Source organism: Heterocephalus glaber, unplaced genomic scaffold (assembly GCF_053883595.1).
Source record: "Heterocephalus glaber isolate CG9 unplaced genomic scaffold, H.glaber_assembly_v1.0 deba00001444, whole genome shotgun sequence".
NCBI lineage: Eukaryota > Metazoa > Chordata > Mammalia > Rodentia > Bathyergidae > Heterocephalus > Heterocephalus glaber.
Window position 1 is genome coordinate 11,497,593 of NW_028258297.1, and position 12,940 is coordinate 11,510,532.

The 12,940-nt window shown below is 44.6% G+C and overlaps 1 pseudogene across 1 annotated transcript; it reads left to right on the forward strand.

The window, feature by feature from the left end:
• The first annotated feature begins 5,174 nt into the window (after positions 1 to 5,174).
• Positions 5,175 to 8,822, forward strand: LOC101705006 (mitochondrial import inner membrane translocase subunit Tim8 A pseudogene; annotated as a pseudogene). The gene is made up of 2 exons (XR_015452189.1): positions 5,175 to 5,466; positions 7,283 to 8,822. The product of XR_015452189.1 is annotated as a mitochondrial import inner membrane translocase subunit Tim8 A pseudogene (transcript).
• The last annotated feature ends 4,118 nt before the right edge of the window (positions 8,823 to 12,940 follow it).

Here is a 12,940-nt window from a genome sequence, read left to right on the forward strand (position 1 = left end):
GATGGCTCTGTGCTCAGACAGAGCATCATGCAGCACCTCTGCTTCACAACTGAAACAACAAAGGTCAAGTGATTAAGAAAAGCATTTTGTTTGTCTATAAAATGGGCTCAGAAAGGTCTATTCTGCATAAATCACAGGAGTTTTACTCTACACCAGATAGGAATGAATTGTACAGATGTACACAAGTTTCCTTTAAGAGTGAATGTGTTTGGTACATCATAGATGCTGCATGGTCCTTAGACAGTGTGGGGTTAATGAGGAAAAGTCATCCTAACATGCTCTTTTGTGATAGGCACTCAAGAAAATGCCATCACTACAAAAACATATGTAAAGCAGGAGCTCTGGAGATGAACAAAGGGAAGAGGAAGTGCAACAACAAAACCCTTAGTGCAGAGCATCTTAGTGTACAGTGAAAAAATTAACCTTAGTCAAGGAGAAGCCTTACCTTTCTTCTCAGGTACTGGGAAGTGATGTGCAGCCCCTTGGAATATCCTGTGTGCTGGGTGTCTGTGTTTTCCTGGAGACTCTGGTCACAAGACCACACAGCTGGAACCTACCTAAGCTAAAAATCCTATATTTGTAATGGGCCAAACTCTTGAAAACTTTTGAGCAATGACAGGATGAGAAGAGTGGAAAGTTCCACACCTGACCTCACTAGAAGGGTTGCACTTGAAGCACAAGCCTGCTGAAAGTACTGTGTAGAATTACCTTTAGACTATGTGTATAAGTTGTGAAGAATAGTAAGTGAATTTCATGTGTAGACTTGGATCCTGACCCCAAGATATTTCACTATGTATCTACAAATATTTTCAAATCAGAAAAATCCAGCATCCAAATTACTAACTATAAAGGATGTCCAACTTTAACAATGTGGTATGTGCTGGAAATCTGCACTAAGAGAAACTGCACAGTGATGGCCCTGACATCCAGGATAGATAAGCAAGCCCGGGTCAGCCACAAGCAGTGTGTAATTCAGCCCCAACAAAAACCCTGAACACCAAGACTTTGGTTCAAAATGAAACTCTCCTTGGCCGAAACATACCAAGGAACTTCTAACCTCTTGTTAACTAGGAACTGATTTGGCCTTCCATGTCTCTTCTGTTCATTTTGGGCCTAGCAAGAGTCCTATCAATCAGAGCACTGAGAATTCCCCATCCATATATGCTTAAGTTCCCGTTCCTGACTTTTGATGTATTAGTCCTTGACCTGATTTAGGAAGAGACTCACTAGTATAGCATCACAAGAATTTCCCTCCTCTTGATGTCCCTGCTTGTTGTTTGTTTTCTACTGCCCTTCACTCTGCTTGTTGACTTGAAATCTCAGCTCTTTTTACTGTGTCCAGAGCTGTGCCCCGTCTCTCTCCTCCAGTGCAGCAGTCCTGAATAAACTCTTCCTGCCTGCTTTCACATGCATCAGTCAATATTTTCTTCCACGGGGTGAAATGGCCTGGTTGGCAATCTTCCATGAGAATTGTCACCCATATACCGTACTGTGTTGGGAGCCATTCTACATTATTTTGGGGCAAAATCATTTCACAATTAAAATATGATTAGAGCTGTATGAGGCCTAGCCTTCTTGCCTGTGGGCCAGCTATCGCATGCCAAAATATAACTCCATTTTTTTTTGTACTGAGAATCAAACTCAGGACCTTGTGCTTGTGAGGCAGGTGGCAACACCACTGAGCTATATCCCTGGCCCCATAACTCCATTTTGCCTCTGGTCACAGCTGAGGCCTCAATGATGCTGTGATGCTCAAGGGCAAGATTACATCAGTTGAAGACATTCTGGTTCTTTGAGAACCGAGTAGTAATACAAAAAGAGAAAGGTTTCACCTGGGGAGGGACAAAATGCTTATCAGCTTAACTCATCGCACCTACTGCTATAAGAATGTTTTTTGCTCATCTTACCATCCTCATCAACATAAGCTCTTCATGAACCTAGATCCTCATCAGCATAAGATCCTCCTCATCATAGAAATATCGCCTTCCTCCGAGTCATCTGATACTTCCTCTAATTATAAGATCCACATCAATTTGGGATTATCACCCCCCTCTGAGTCATCTGATCCTCCCTATGAATGCAATAAATAGTGGCAAACTTGGAGTGCCCTTGTCTTTGCTGTCTAGAGCAGCACTGATCAGGCCCAAGACCCAGCCTTTTCTCTAAGTCCCATTTCCTGTCTTTATTCTCTAATTAGCCTTGTGGTGTCCTGGCTCATAGGAGACCAGGACGCACTGCAGGGGTTCTGGTAATGTCCCCTTTCCCGATCTCTATAGCATGGCACTGTGTCCTGAGGACAACAGAAGCTTCATGCTTGCAATGCTCCTAGACTCTGCCCTATGTATCTCTTCACTGAGTGATTTTAACCTCTGTCATATCCCTGAGATATAGTGTATCTGTGTCACAACCATTTTCAGTGAGTTCTGTGAGTCCTAATGAGTGATCAATCCTGCAGGTGGTTTTGGGAGGTTACCAAATTTGCAGGTGGTGTCAAAAATAAATTGGGCCTTGGGGACTGTGTAGTTAAGCTAACTCTTGGAGCTTAAAATCTAAAAATGTACCCTCAGAACAAGAAACGGTTGTGTGTATTATTTGGCCTGTCATCAGCCTTTGACCCATTTCTGGTCCCCTTTGCCTTTCCTGACTGATGGTCACTGGATCCCATTGCTGTTGCAGTAGACTGGAATCAGGAGACTTAGCTATTAACCCTAGGTCCAGTCTGACTCTGCATACATCATACTGCCTGCTGACACTCCTAATTCCACACTCTAAAATGCAGGATGTCACTGTCTGTTGTCCCCTGCCTGACTAACAGATTAGCTGATGACAGCTTAATCTATGTGCACCCAATCCCATGTGTAAAGACTCAACAGACACAGAGGCCCGCCCATCTATAAGAATCACTAACAGGAAAAGACCGAAATTTCCACTGGAGAACAGAGAAAGTGTTCACTCTTAGGGAGGGGTTTTGAGTCTCTGAGACTCTCTGGAATTGGACAAATAGAAAATCAACTGTTCTGACTTTGGAAGTTGTCACTGAGCACACTGCCTTCCCAATGGGTCTTCTATGCCCAATGTAGAATAGAAGAGGCTCTCAGATTGCAGCTGAGAGCAGCCCAGTGTCCAGCAGTGTGTGAAGGGAAGTAACCCTCCACAGCTCTCTTTGCCCACTGGGATTGATCACAGCAAAGAGGAAAACATTTCCCCAACTCATGTGTCCTCTGCTAGGCCCAGCGCCTCCCTACCCTGTGGTTCTTCAGCACCTTCTTCTCCTCACTCTGCCCCACTTTGTCATCCCAGCCTTCTTAAAGCACTTCACATGGCCCCATCCAGCTGTGTCCTGCACCCAGGTCCCTCTGGGCATTTGGGAATGGTGCTTGCATGTGGTTCACACCTCTGACCTGCAGTTTACTCCCAGTCCTTCACCACAATCCTATACACTGATTGCTGGTCCCACTGAACATATGACAACCCAAGTCTCCAAGGCATAAGCCTAGAACTGGCAGGGACAGCTAGGTTCTCACCCAGCTCTGTCCAGCTCCATTCTGGCTCTGGGTGTACTGGTCCAAAGAAGAATCCTGATTTTTAAACAGTTCTTCAGAATAGGACATCACCTGAGGCAGAATCCCCAAGAACACAAGCTGATCATGTCTAGACTTTCTGCATTGTCCCAAAGAAGTGTTTCTTAGCTCCCATGTCCAAGGAGGAGGCTCCTGGCCCTGCTCTCTTCTCGTTTGGTATCTTAAAAGTTACCTGTGCTTGAGCACCTACTATGTGTCAGCCATATGCTAAGCACTTTCCACACATTATATTATTTTTCTCTAAATAAGCAAGATAGGTGAAGAAACTAAGGCAGAAAGCAGTGGAGAACTTGCATAGGTGACATAACTAGCAGATGGAAGAAGCGATCCTGCTCTCTTGGTGCCGTCTCCCCTTAAAGTGAGGTCATTCACTGCCAGAGAACAACATGGAGGAAATTTCCCTCAGGGTTGTGGAGAAGGGGCACCCTCAACCTCAGCCACAGGAAACCACTTAAAGGATGTGTGACTGCCCAGAGGAAACCAGCCCAGTGCGAGTCTGGGTAGTACTACAGAGCATGTGACGTGGACAATTTAGCTTTCACCACGAATATCTCCCAGACTTTGTCATGAGTCAGCAGAATCTGCAGATACTCTTCACTCACTGTGTGCTGGACATATTCAATGATGTCCTTAATGAAGCAGTTGCTCTCTAGTTGGAGAAAAAGGCAACATTAGAAGACAGGGTGGTGGAGCATAAAGGATGAAATGTTCATCTCCCTAAGAAGCTGTGACGTGGTTTTCCTTTTCTCAGTACTTGTGGTTGAATCAATGGCCTTATACTAGGCAAGTTCTTTACCACTGAACTTAGCTCTTTTTCATTTTATTGTGTGATGATTTCTCAGAGTTGCCCAGTCTGAGCCTGAATTTGGCACCATCCTGCCTCAGTTCTCCAGGTAATTTGGATTACAAGTAAGTGCCTAAATGCCTGGACAACCAAGGTATTTCTGAGGGATCCAGTGGTGTTAGGGACTGAATTGTGTCCCACAAGTTCATGTATTAAAATCCAAACTCTCACTCACTGTATTTGGAGATAGGGCCAATAAGACAGTGGCATAATTAAGATTCAGTTATTTCATAAGTGCTGGGCTCAAATCCATAGGACTTATTGTTGTAGCAAAGCAGAGCAGCTCTGGGCGGTAGCCAAGAATTATAGCTCAGAGGCACAGCTAAGGGTTACAGCTCAGAAGGTACAGCTGAGCTTTGTAGCTCAGTGTGACGACTCTGGTTCACACCACTTGCAATTCGAAGAGTCGAGAATCCAATGGTCAAATTGAAGAGGTGGAGAAAAACCTTTATGACACGAGTGGGCTCAGAAGAGTTCATACTCCAAGTCTGAGTGATTTACCAGAAATGATAGCCTCCTCATATAGGGATCTACAGGGTAGGTGAGCATGCTCACCTAAGCAGAGGGGTGAAGTTACAGAACATTCCTGAAGCAGAGTTTAACAGAACATTCCTGAAAGGTCACACAGGGCAAAGAGTCACAGAACATTTTGACACTTTGGGCCGGAGCCTCTGCCCAGGCAGCACAAATTGTTACAATTCTGTTACATTTATGGCACAAAACATTTTGTGGGAAAAAAGCACGGAGGCAAGGCAAGGGAAAGGCAAGGGCCGATCTTACTGTGTAGTACTTCTCTATATTATGTCCTTGTAAGAACAGAAAGAGACACCAGCTGTCTGTCTGTCTCTTTCCTTTTCCCTCTCTCTATCCATGCAGAGAAAGGCCATGTGAAGACACAGTGAGAAGGCTCCCTCTGCAAACCAGGAAGAAAGTCCTCACCAGAAATTAACTGTAATTCAGCTTGACCGTGGACTGGTCTTCAGATGTGTGAGGAAATAAACATCTTTTGTCGAAGCACCTAGTCTGCGCTCTGCTGTGATGGTAGTCCCTGAAAACTGTATAATATTGGGGAAGTGAAATAGTGGGATGTAGAGAACTGAAACCTTTTTAACTCAGAGCTATCAGGAAGTGTATGTGAGTGCTTCAACCTTGGTATGGGGCAAAGTTCCAACAGCGGCTTTCCTTTCTGATGTGACCGTTGTGTGTTCAACGCTATCTACTCATGCATATTCATAATGTGAGATTCAAACCCTCAGTAGATTCTGAAATTAGTTTACTGACTGAAGAGCAATGCTTAAAAACGGAAATAGAGTTAAAAATATCAGAGTTTTGAACACAGTAAGAGTGAATATGGAGTACCCTCTTTACACTTAAGAATGTTTGAAACACGCTATTGAGTAAAACTACAGAAAGGAGGATACCTCCTGCTGATCATGAGCCCTCTAAGACTGGCAACGAAGAGGATTCTTTCAGCTGGGTGGTGATGGGTATGAGGCTGGACCCTCAAGTATGCTCATTGTGAACTTGTGACAAACACTTAGAAGCTGCTTTGGTTAAAACCTTCTCTTTACTTGGGCCTGTAAATGTCCAATAGGCAAGTAAGGCAAGATGAAACTTAGTGTCTGCCTGTATTTTGCAGCTGTCTCCTTTTCTCTCGTCTTTCTCTTCAGCTATTGATGAGGCAATAATACACAACAGAGCACGCATTTGCCTTGTCCCCCATGTTTTTTCCATAAATGTTCTGTTCCAAAAATGTAACTGTTTGTGCCCAATGTATCGAAAGTGTTCTGTTCAAGCAATGTAACTGTTAGTAACTGCTGCTTCTATGGAATGTTTCAAGAATGTTCTGTTAACTCCACTCTGAGAGGTTCCCACTTCTAGCAATGTCTTTGCACTGAAAGGTTCCTCTCAATTTCCTTTCTCCAACTGTATATAAATTGACTTTCACTGCAAGTCTGGGGCTTAGAATTCAGAGTGATTAAACTCCTCTGAGCCAGCTGGCTAATAAAAGGTTTTTCTCCATGTCTTCAAGTAACTTTCAGATTCTCAAGTCTTCAAATTGCTGTAGCTATAACACAGACCTGTAACGCTGAACTGTCTCACTTCCGCCAACAGTATCATCTTGGATTAGCAGGTCTGGTGGAATGTAAACTATTCTTCAGGCAACAGCATCTTCCTTCTCTCTTTGGAGAAGGCCCTGCTGAGCAATGCTTAGGTAATGATCCACCACACCATATGGCCCAGATTGTGTGACTGTGCACATTTTAGTCCCCTTGTCCGTATAACCTGAGAGCTCACGTCAGAGCCACTGAAGCTAGGGCTGATTCCCTGTCCTGCTATCCCTACTGGTATACTAATTAAATTTCCTTTCCTGCTTTTTAACTTTACTTTTGCCATTTGGTTATTGGGCCAATACCTGGACAAGATCGTTGGGATTCTCAGAGTTGAGATTTTAGTAACAATGTTGCCATGTCTCAGGGGATACAAACCCTCAGTAGCACCTCTAACCCCAGACTGCCCATTTATTGACCGAGGGAGAGTTTGTCCTGAGGAGTCCACCAGCCCCAGCCCTGCCTTGAATCCCAGGCCTACTGGAGCTCCTGGCTTCCAGTCTTTCCCCCTCCCTTATTCTTCAGCAAGCCTACTGGCAGCACAATTTGCTCTCCAGGGCTGGTGAAGGATTGAGGAAGAGACTTGGTTTCAAGACACCTGAGCAAGAGGAAGAAAACAAAAATGAAGGAAATGCTATTGATTTGAATAGTGGAGGGCTTTCTTTCTTTCTTTCCTAAGGTTTGAACCCAGGGGTGCTCAACAAGTGAGCTACATTCTCACCCCTTTTTATTTTTTATTTTTCAAGACAGGGCCTTATAGAGACACGTGAAGATCGGCGAGTTGGTGCGGAGTCTGTTTTGTCAAGCGTGGCTGAGCTGGGATGGATTCCTGCTCCTGGTTTTCTGCAGTGGGTCTGGGCACAGTGGACCTGCAGTTGCAACATTTCATCGAAGTGTAGACTCAGACACAGAGCTTCCAGCAGCTGGTGCACCAGATGACTGAACTTTGTTGGAACAGTGCATGGACAAACCTGGGCCAAAGTTGGACTGTCGGGCTGAGGCCAGTTTCGTGAACTTCGTTGAGTGCTTCATCGCTACAAGCCAGTTCATCTTGAATCGACTGGAACAGACCCAGAAATCCAAGCCAATCTTCTCAGAAAGCCTTTCTGACTGATCTCAGCAATTACCTCTTTGGAAAAGGAAGGTAGTTCAAGAAATGAAGAGCTATTGATGGGATGGTTGAAGCAATGGCTATGTGTGTATTGACTCACACCCTTTGTCCCTTTGCGGACACCGTAATCATCTGAAAATGAAAAAGACCAAATTTGTATGTGGGGTTTTCATTTATATGTGTATTTGGTTGTATTTTTAATGCCAATCTTGTGAAAATGATTGATGAATGAATGGGAAATTATTAGTTGTGTATTACTGTGTATGGGACTATGCTTTTCTCAAGGACCCCTTAACGGCTTCCTGTAATTTTGATAGTGGGACTGCTTTCTATGTTTTGATAGTGAGACCACACATGGATAAAATCTATTTGTATGAATTCATTTCAGATTTTTGGCGAGATCTTTGTATCTGTCAAATAGGGCAGCAGTAAGATACAAAAACAGTTGCAGTAAATGGGCCATCTTATCTAGTGATTGACAGTAATGAAAAAAAAATCTATGGAGTATTTGTACAGTACATTTCAGTATTCTGGGTTATCTTCCTCCCCTATACTATAATTTACATAATTTATCATATTAAAGTATGGGTTCAAGGTAGACAGACAGCCTGAGAATATAGAGGCCTTTATTTACAAAAGGAGTCTAGCAAGTAAACATAATTTTCATTACTAGATGGCCACAGGAAGAAGTTAACCTATCCTATGTATCAGAGTACAAAAAATTCAAAGATGTGCCTAAAGAAATTATAAAGACTTAGGCCAGTCAAAAACTAACAGCAATTTTATGTATAGGTGTATGCCTGATTCCAATCATTATAGATTCCATTGGCTGCATTCTTTTGATCACTGAAATAAAAAATTATACAAGATTCAGATCTGATTGAGAGGCTTTCTATGTAGTTTGAGCTGGCTTTGAACTCACTGCATAGCTCAGGTTAGTCTTGAACTCACAGGGATCCTCCTGCCTTAGCTTCCCGAGTGCTAATTACAGATATGCACCACCATGCCTGATTCCATTCTGGTTTTTATCTGCAACTTATAGAGATTTAATATAGGCTCATTTCAAGGCTAAGATTTAGTTTGTCTCTATTCTAGTGGTTCCTGACCTTCTGGAAAGGGGAATCTTGAGATAAGATAGAGGAGAAAGAAATTCTGTGTGAACAGTTAAGTCCCTGAGTACATTAGAACACTTGTATTGACTGTATTCCCTTCCTCTTCAAATTCTACTAAAATGGAGTATAGAACTAAAGTGCTTAACTACTCGTTGGGAGCCTCTGGTACACATCCATTGAGAATCATGCAAATACACATTTTTAGGAGACTTAAGTCACTGTTTTACCTTTTTCCCATATAGGTATTATAAGAAAATTTTTACAAATCATGATGAAAACACAATTCAACCAACATTTAAGTGCTTACACCATGCCACTGTTTCTAGTGACAGGGACTGAGCAGTAAATAAGAATAGCTGTAGACCTTGAAGAGCTTATGTTGGGGCTAGGAAAGGTAGATAATACATGCATAAATATGTCAATATAGTAAGTGCCATGGGAAAAAAGAATAAGTGTGTTGTTATTTTATAGATGATTAGAGAAAACTTCCTTGGGAAGGCGGCATTCTAGCAGAGACCGGAAAGAACTAAGTGACCGAGGCTTGTGGCATCACAGGTGAAGAATGTTCTAGGCAGAGGTAATAGCAAGCCCAAAGGCCTCCCAAGGTAGGAGCTGTTACCGTATGAGGTCATTGAAAAGAACAGCCTCAAAAGGTTAGTAGAACTGGAGTTCAGTGACTGAAGAGAAAGTAAGAAGGTTGGAGAAAAATGCACAACATGGATTGGTGCTGAATAGTGGTGTGCACTGATCACATAGGGCCTTGCAGGCCATTGTAAGGACATCTGGTGTTATAATTTCAGGAAGAAATGACAATGGAAGACTTATAATTTCAGGAAGAAATGACTAAAAGGAACAAAGGAGGATATTTAATATTAATAGTCATATTTCTTAGAAAATATAACAATTTTTATGTAATTAATATAGCATCAAAATATGCCATGCAAAGTATGATAAACAGTCATCCCTTGATACTCGTGGGGGATTGGTTCCAGGACCTTTGTAGATACCAAAACCTGAGGATGATCAAGTCCCATATATAAAGTGGTATTCCTCTAAATCATCTCTAGATTACCTATAATATTTAATACAATGCAAATGTTATGCAAATAATTGTATGGTATAGGGAATAATAAAGAAAATGTCAATATGGGTTTAGTACAAAAAACCCCAAAAAGACAGGGCCTTGTTAAGTTGCCCAGGTGGGAATCTAACTTGCAGTCCTCCTGCCTCAGCTTGTCCAAGTGCTGGGGTTACCTGTGTGGGTCATTGTGGCTGGTGCATACTTTTATTTTCCATGAGATAATTTGAGTCAGTCCCTGCCTGAGACAGTCACACTTGGTAAGCAGGGGCACATCACTGGCAGTGCAGGCCAGGTGCCCACACACAGCTCTAAGTGTGGCACCGATGTTGGGAGCCATTTTCACCTGAAGCTAACAGGGTCCAGGTAGGGGAGAAACCCACACTCAGGAAGGACATATGAAGGGATAGGCACTGGCCTGGCAAAGTCCGCATGTTCTACTTGATCCTCACTACAATGCAGGAGACTCTGTACTCGTGTGACAGGGGAGGAGAGATGCGGGGCTCCAGGTCACACAGTTGGGAGGTGTCAAGGGTAACACTGGGGTCAGTTAAGAGGCACAATGAGTCGCTCTTCCTGCCAAACTGTACAGAACTTTCGGTCCTACAAAGTAGAAGCTAGAGGAAGTGGTCTCCTCAGGGTCAGGGCCCCAAGAAAAGGCAGGAGCAGGGTGCTGGCAACAGGTAGAAGGAGCCTCCAGATCACCATCAGATTCTCTCCCAGGCTTTCGGCCTCCCGTCACCTTCTGTCTTCACCCCATCCCATCACTTTCTGTGTTCCCCTTGCCTGAGGATGTCCTGTGTCCGCCTGAGGATGTCCTGTGTCTGCCTGAGGCCTTGACGAGGCGGCAGGGTGGAAAGAAAGTTAGCACCTGGGTTCTGGCCCTGAGAAGAGGACCCAGAAGGGAAATTCACAGACTTGGGGTCAGGGGACCCATGCAGCCCGTTTGGGGCTCCCCTTTCTCCATCTTTGACTTCTCTGCAGAATAGCTCAGCCTTGGAGCTGCAACCTCATTTCTAGGTCAGGAGCAGGCATCTGCCAGAGAAGACGAAGCACACGTACCTGGGGAGCATGTGTGAGACACCATTCAGCAGCAGTGTCTTCGAGAGGATTTCCTCACAAAGTGCCAGGGTGTCCACGCTGGAGGGGAGGAGGAAACAGATGGTAAGATGGAAGGGGAATCAGCTGAGGACTCAGTGAGCAGCCAAGTGGACTGAAATTCCCTCAGACAGTAGTCAAGACCACCATGGTCTTCAGCCAGTTTTCTTTGTCCTCTGGGTCTGCAACTCCCATTTAAAGAAAGGCTGTCATCCTGCGCGATCTCTCTCCCCTCGCTCCAGCCAAGGCAGAGGCCTCCTGTCCTGTGAGAGCACAGGGAGAAGACGATGGGATGAGACACAGCCATGTAGAAGCAATAAAGTCCACACAGGGAAGGAATGTTCTGGCAAGTACCTGGGGTGGGAACATCTGTGTATAAATGGCTGGTATTTATGGAATGTCGATGAAGGGCAGGCTGCTTACATGTCACTCATTACGTGATTCCACACTCTCCATGGAGTGAGAACCAATGTCCCTTTTTAAAGTAGAGAGAGCCACCAGGGGTGACAGGCAATGTACCCATATTAACAAACATTCTGGGGCCAGGACTTGAACCCATCACCTTCTGACCAAACCCCATGTTTCCTATGATCATGCTCTACTCCTTTAAATACAGAATATATTTACTGATGTATATATGTTATATGTTCATTATTAATGACTCCTCTCAGTTCGTATTCACATCTTGTACCCAGTGCCCAAGTTCCTGTTGGTAAATTTACTGCTGCCCTCTGTGCTTTCCTAAAGCCCACAGACTTTGAGCTTCAGCAACATTCTTCATTCTTTGAAGGTCTTAAGTCCCACCCAACCCTGGCCCTGCTGTGGGCTGCCCAGCTTCCTCTGCTTTTCTTCCCTCGCTGCTGCACCTTAAATTGTTTCCCACTCTTCATGTAAATAATCATGCAGAGAGCATTCCCCTCACATAAAATTTTTCCTCCATTATGTATGCTTCCTTTGTGGCAACAATAGAGCTGAATGTTCTACTAAAACACATATGTGTGCCATGCTCTTAGAATTCCCAACCTCCACATCCTCGAGTTAAATGAACCTCTATTCCTTAAAATCATCCTCTCTGAGGCATTTTGTTATAGCCACAGAAATTTACTGAGACACCTTGCCTTGGCTACCAGGATTTCTGTTATATCTCCACCAAGTATACCTATAATGTCTTTCTGATCTCCTCCCTCTGTAGGTAGGTTCACTGAGATCCTCATGAGTACAACTGCCCCTCAGTTTCTGCAGCTCCCCATCCAGACCCCCCTCCACAGCATCCACCCAGAGCCCCAGTCCTACAATGGGATCTTCCTAGAGCCCCCTTCCTGAGGGCTATGAATCCCCACCATGTGACTTCTCCCTTACCAAGGTCAACCTACTCCACCTGCTGCTCTGACCATGGGAGTGGCTGGAGGACCCTGCCTGAATAGACATGTATGGCTTCTTCCATGTGATGAGGACAGAATGAGCCGGGCAGCTCTGAGATCACCCAGGGTGACCCAGGCCCACCAAAGGTGGGCAGTGCTACCAGCCAGTTCTGCCACAGAAGCTCAGGTCACATCCAAGCAGATTCCTCATTTTTGCCCTCTGATATTATCTCAGTGACCTAGTAGCTCCCATGTCCCCTGATACCTAGCTGCCTGCCCAGTGCAAAAGCCACTCTTCTTCTGCTATCCCTCCCTGGCTGCTTCTCCTCTTGGCCACCAGACATCCAGGTCTGGTTTCTGCGGCATCTGGACACCAGGGGCGACTGTTTAACTCAGTCTTGACCAGTGAGACACAAGAGCAAGTCAGCTAGGGGCCTACTGCTGGTTTGTTTCTATAAAGGACAGTAGTGATAGGAGCCATGGCTGCCCCCTCTTTTTCCCGGACTGCGTGGCCTCAGAAACAGGACAGCATTTGTGACCATGAGCCATTCGCAGAGGGGGAAAGATGGGCAGGTAGAAATAGTGGACACAGGAGCCCCCAGCCTCTGAGGACACAGCCTACCTTCCCTCCCCTCCCAGCTGAG